The sequence below is a fragment of the Amblyomma maculatum genome, chromosome 2, assembly GCF_055883805.1.
Source record: "Amblyomma maculatum isolate TAMU_Amacu chromosome 2, ASM5588380v1, whole genome shotgun sequence".
NCBI classification, from domain to species: Eukaryota; Metazoa; Arthropoda; class Arachnida; order Ixodida; family Ixodidae; genus Amblyomma; species Amblyomma maculatum.
In genome coordinates, this window is record NC_139345.1 from 67,882,295 (window position 1) to 67,889,218 (window position 6,924).

Genomic DNA, 6,924 nt, shown 5'->3' on the forward strand with positions numbered 1-6,924 from the left:
TCACAAAGCCAGCGGAAAATGCTTTCTCCCTCATTTGCCCTTGAATTGGGTCCTTGGCGGAGGCGCCGCAAACGTATTCTCTGCGGCAGCCTTGACGTCACTTGTTTCTTTGCCTCCGCGCCCAGCCCGCGGCCCGGTCGCTTACCCGCTACATGCTACGTAAGGGGTGCGGTGAGTGCACTGTAGTTTTCTGTAGTCGCTCGTGGAGAAACCCGAACACGTACGGGCAAAGAGCGGACATCGACGGCTCGATGGCAATTTTCTAACGAGTGCTATAGCTCCAGGAAGACTGGTCCCAGATCCCCTTCGCGGAAATCGTGCTCACAAGTCTTCCAGGCTTGCGTGCAACTAACAATGCTGCGGCAACGATTGCTTTATAGCTACCTGCTTTTAGAGTTCGAGCACTGCTTACGTCATACAAAAGCTTCGAGAAACCGAATGTGTACATGAAGGCGAAAACTTGCTCGCGCAGAGACCCCCCCATTCCCATGCTGCTTCTTAGCTCCATCCCGCAACCAGCCACGATAATTTTTAACACAGGCTCTCGAAGTCTGTAAATTGATAGCGCTGGGGTCCTGGGGGACCCCGTGGTCATTGCTGCTTTGGCTCCTGGGGTGTGAGTTGGGTAGCGGCGGAAGAGAGGAAGGTAGAAACCAGAGGAGCGTGGGCGGTGGTCGTTGAGAGAGAAAAAACGCCAACATGCCTCTGGCATCTGGCAGTTGGCTGGTGTCATGAAATCGGCGCATATTTTCGTTCAGTCAGCGCTGCGCGGCATCTGCGTGGAATGGTCGAGAACATCGGAGAAATGTTTCCTTTTCCGCGCGTGGAGAGGGTGTAGCCTTTCGCGTATCGGTGTCACTCCTTCCTCATCACTCCGTGACGGTGATGACCCACCCAGCGGAGAAGCCGCTGTAGCCTCCGGAAGATTCCGCCGTGCCTCTCAGCGGGAGGAAGAGAGGACACTGAGTTACGAAACTTATGTGTATGTGCGCACCTGCCTTGCTTTGTAACAGACGCGGCACGCCGTATAAATTGAGGTCGCGTCGCTTCGGCAAGAGCGAGTGTTGCAACGACTGTTGCAGTGCATGCTACTTCTCGTCTCCCGGGGTTAACTCGCTGTACGGTAACCTACAGACAGTGCCCGTTGAACGATTTGGTGTTTACTTGTTTGGACTCTCTCGTGCATTGTGTATTGCTGTAAGGCCTCTGTTTTGTTGAAAGCCTCTTTAACTTGCATTCTTTGCATTGCTTTTTTGTGAGCGTCTAGTTTGTGTATTCTCAGGGTTAGTGTGAATTCCTTTGTATCGTCTCTTGCTGTATAAAATTTGTTTGGTTAACTCTGACTCTGACTTCGACCCTTACTGTGGCTTTAACCGGCGAAAGCTGGACACCAAATGGCCACGAAGCTGATTTCCGGCTGAGCTTGCCACGCAAGTCGAGGGCATCTCATTTGGAACCGGAAAAGCTACCCCATACACTGTAAGGGTGCCTGAGAGCGTGCGCACCATCGAGTGGCGCATCGTTAATAAATTATAACCATAAACGGGTGACAGCAGGTCACACGTATTGCACTCATGAAAGTGATGTACACTGCTACCCGAGTGTTCAGCAGTCAGCTCAACAGCTGACAGATGAGGAGGCTAAAGGTGGATCGAACCCGAGATCTTTGGATCCCTAGTCAGATATGCAACCCATATAGGCCCCGCAGAGACGCTTGGACTGCTCACTTAAAGCGCCTTATATCTGCGTGAGATGTCCTTACATTAACGTTACAGCTTGCGACTGCATGTTTCGTCCGTTCGACATGACGCGCGTTATAACAGCGCAAAAACTAAACGTAAATCGGAATGGGGAGCCGCAGACGGGAGTCATTTTTTTTTTTTTGTACGCAAACTTGCCATAAGGAATATTATATAAACTCATGTAAATGGTTTTCCGTGAGGAACCGGAGCAGGCTCCCGCTCTTAGCGTTGTCGGTGAGCCATTTAGAAAAGTCCTCTTCCCTTGTTGTGGTTAGTCCCACTTCGCGCAGAATCTGTGTCCTTGATTCCCTTGTCCCTGCACAAGTCCATAGCAGGTGGCGAACATCCACTTCTGCAGCTGGTGTGGAACACTTTGGGCATGTGGTTGGTCCGATGTCAGCTTGCGATTCCCATCGGCATTTTACCGACGGGGTAAGGGCCGCCCCAGCTCTTATCCTTCTAAGGGAAACCTCCTCCAATCTCGTTAAGTTACGAGGGAGTGGGAATGTACACGGGGGAATGAGGGCACGTGTACATTCCTTAAAGAGGATGCTAAAATGGAATCAGCGGAGCGGGCATCGAAAGGGAGCCTGGTGGGGGGCGCATTAGTGTGTGGAACTTCGTGTGTGAGGTGGTCAACTTTTCTCTGCTCAGCGTTCTCAGCATTGTCTTGTGTCCAATGTATCTGGATGCTTATCTTTGTTTTTTTATTGAGTGCGTGGATTTCCTGGGTAACACATAGCGTCTTCGTCACTTTATTCAGTTGTTTTATGGCGGCTAAGGAGTCTGTATAGATGTGGGCTTCTGTTATCGAATCTATTTTATTTATGGCCTCCATAGCATCGCGGATTGCATAGAGTTCCATCACAAGCGGGTCCGGGTATTCTAAAAGATATTCTTTATGTACCTTTAGTTCGCTGTGTGTTGGACTAGTAGCTTCTGTTCTACCGCCATTTTCTATAATTGATGCGTCCGTATATGCAATTAAGGTACCTGGAAGTGCATCAACCAGAGGTCGAGATGCCAGCTTTTCTTTGCGACGAAGCCGAGTAGTCTTGTTTGTCGTGATAGCAGTGAATTCCCACGGAGGGGGGTCAGCCATTGGTGGTGTTCGAACTGCCACTTCGTTGTACAAGGATGCTATGGGCGTATAACGTACTTTCGCTTCATATCCCTTGTTGCCTCTCGTTGTTGAATTAATTCTGTCAACGTATTTATCTGTGCAAACTCTTGAAGAATAGGGATAGGGGTAAGTTTTGGTAAGGCCGTGATAGTGCGCATTGCGTTTCTATTTATTGTTTCCAATTTCGCCCACTGCCGCCTCGTGAGTCTTTGGAATTGGGCCTGGTATAGTATCCTCGGCTGTAGCACTGATTGTACAAGACGTCTTGCCATGTCCGCTCGAGCTCCTCCTCCCCTAGACGAAATGCTTTTTATCAAGTTTAAGGAAGTCGCAGCTACTTTTTTCACCTTATGAAGCCATTGTGTTCCTTTGCCGGATTTGTGAATTTGTGTGTGGGAGTCATGAAACCTGTCGCATCATGCACTAACGGTACCCAAGAAAAGTTTAAATTATTACCGGTGAAACGTGTTTGGCGCCCTTCGCACACGCGTCACTCCAGGCGAGTTCTTCGAAATAGGGTGGTTAAGGAAGTCGCAGCTACGTTTTTCACCTTATGAAGCCATTGTGTTCCTTTGCCGGATTTGTGAATTTGTGTGTGGGAGTCATGAAACCTGTCGCATCATGCACTAACGGTACCTAAGAAAAGCTCAAATTATTGCCGGTGAAACGTGTTTGGCGCTCTTCGCACACGCGTCACTCCAGGCGAGTTCTTCGAAATAGGGTGGTGACGCCGGCAGACGTCATGAAAGTGCCTGCTTTGTAAAAATTAAGAACTGAAAAATGATTAAGTGGCAGTTGAAGGATGGCTATGGGGGACAGTATGGCTCTCTCTCTCTCTCTCTCTCTCTCTCTCTCTCTCTCTCTCTCTCTCTCTCTCTCTCTCTCTCTCTCTCTCACACGCACGCACGCACGCACGCACGCACGCACGCACACACACACACACACACACACACACACACACACACACACACACACACACACACACACACACACACACACACACACACACACACACACACACACACACACACACACACACACACACACACACACACACACACACACACACACACACACACACACACACACACACACACACACACACACACACACACGTTTCTAGCATTCCTCACCGTATTACAAATCAAAACTACTTGTGAAGCAGCGCTTAAATTTCGCTCTGCCGAGAACCGCAATCGTCGGCCATAAGCCTGGTATCTGGAGGAAGGGGCGTCACATGTGGAAGTCAGGAGAGGAAAGTGCCTCTCAACAAACGCAAAATATGGAGAGAGGAGTAACATATGCGGGAACCACTTGCTCATTGTAGACAGGAGACTGGCCGTTGCCTACACCCTGCACGATGCATAGGGAGTCACGTAGATACTCCTCAATAATCCGTTTCATAGATGAGAAACCTTGTGATCATTAGCCTTCACGACACTTGCAGTTCAGCCCCTGCATATGAATACCAGTGTGTGAGGTCTCTAAATGCCGCTGACCTTCGTAACCTTTATATTGTCATCAAAGCGGGGTCAAAATTCTAATCATCTGTTTCTTCGAGAAAGAACAACGTTTCTATTCAGTCTTTCCGCTGTGATAAAATAGTGCTCTTCAGAGCTTAACCTTTGGGCGCCCTGCATTCGCGACAAAACCTTTCTCACACTACGTAGTCATTACAGCGTGGAGGTTGCACACAATATGCTCAGTAGTCAACGTGTTCTGATCGATGTTAGGAAAACGGAGCTCGAATGTGCACTTTCCAGCCAGCATTCCCACACTCCTCTTGACTCTCAGTTGATGACAGCTGAAAGAAAAGCTCTAAGACATTTGTCAAATAAGAGAACGTCTATTTTCTCTGTACGTTGCAAAATGGCGACGTTAGGCATTTGTGCCACATTTTACCTATTTAAAAAAAAAAATTAAGGGGTTCAACGCTGCTGAACCGGATCTGGAGCAAAAGCTTTCGGTGCGGGCAACTCGATGTTGCCGTTCGTCTCTACCAGGGTGGCAACTGCCGAGTTGTTGTTTTCACCAGCGGTTTCTTCTTCTTCTTCTTGGCTCGAGGTCATTCGTGGAGTCAGCGCCACGGAGGTGCGACCACAATGAAGAGGCGAAGCGGCTGGCGTAGTGTTGCTTTCCCAACAAAAATTTGACATTCACTTTTGCTGTGGTTTGATGGTTGATGGCTTATGCCAAAGAGGTCTCTCTAGACAAATTTGCATCATCCACAAGAGTCCAGTAAGATAAAAACCGTGTTTCATGACAAAATTTTTGTAGACACTATAACTATGGTACTTATTTGTATGCGTCAAACGCAGAAAATAATTTATAGTCATTATAAATTACTTTCCATATGTAACTTTAATGTAGTGTAATCATTTGTTAGAACGGTAATTCTTCTGTAAGTAAACTACAGATTTGAAATTTAAGGAAAATGATTTCTAATGTAAGTTAATCACTCTTTCGAAAGTAATTTAGCCCTGTTTGGCTTCGGCAAGACCCATGTAGCTGTAACTGCACCTCTGACAAGACGCATTGCCGATCTCTATTATATTGGGACCCTACAAAGTCTTGTTATACGCATCGGAAAATTGACGGCAGGTGTAACGATTACAGTGTATACATTGGTGCCATATTTCGGTATTAGTTACACTTTTGAGATGAGCCCAGGTACGGGTCTAATCACGCCATGCCTCGGAAATAAGGCATCCTCGCAGAGCTTGCTAATCATTGCTAAATACTTCTCACATCTTTTTGCAAACCGCCGCACAAAAGAGCGCTGAACATCTTGACAGCATGCCGAGATTTTCTCAGAAGATGCACAGAAAGGTTTTGGTTCGCTACTCGAAAATACCGAATATTCGCGCACAAGAACTTCCGAGATCAAATCACAAATTCCGACATCCACAAGAAGCAACATCTATGTGAACCCGATAGCCAAGCACATGCACCACGATTTACAGAAGGGTCGAAGGAAAGCCAGCGTCAAATCATTGGAAAAACAATTGTCTAAAGACGCGGAAGTTGTCTACGTGGACATAGGGGCTTACGGCGAGCCTGGCAAGTTCACAATAGTTGCAGTTGACCACCAGAAGAGGCCAATTATTCAGGCTTTGATCTATGCCAAGGATCCTGCGGAAGCGGAATCACTGGCAATAGCCGTCACCATAAAAACACAAGACCACCAAAAGAAGTCATCACACGTAGTGACGGACTCCCAATCAGCCTGCAGGGACTACCTGGCCGGAAAACCTCACAGAAGAGCGTGTGCAATATTACGTTCCATCTCCCAGACGCACACAATTACATGGACACCTGGACACGAAGGCCTAGAAGGAAATGAGGTAGCGAATGATCTAGCCCGAGCTCTCACAAACCGGGCGGATCCCCATCCCTACCCCACCCCTCTCCTGGACCCTACGGCGACAGGCTGGAACACCTACGGTTAGAAAGAAGAATTTTCTCACCACCACACAAACAACTTCCTTCCTCGGACGCTATAGACTGGAGAAAAATACAAACACATTCTCTAATCTTCACATTTTAAATAAGATAAGCCCAACAAAATACACGAGTTACTGTCCTTGGTGCGGTGCAAGCCCCACACTCTATCACATCTCTTGGGAATGCCAGGACAAACCTGACCCAACGTTACTAGTGCCATGCCCGACACACGAGCAGTGGGAGGCGGCCCTGACCAGCGACAACGTGGACCAGCAAGCCTGGATTATCCAGCTAGTCCGCAAGTCAGCTGCTGCCAGCGGAGCCCTGGACTAGGGGCACCGACCACCGAGCTCCTGCGAATTCTTACTGATTATTATGCTCATTAAAAGTTTTTTTTTCTCTCTCTCTCTCTCTCTTGCACACAACAATTTAATTTGTGCCATTGGAGCTTTTATTCTGGTCGTGAAATGCCTCCGCAGTATATATACATGCGAGATATCCACTTAAGAGCTATTGGCGCGCAGTTAGAGCATCGCTCGTAGGAACATCTGCGAAGTTGTGGCCACCTTCCAGCCCAAAAGCCATGAGCAGTCGTAGGGGCTTCAATGTATAGCC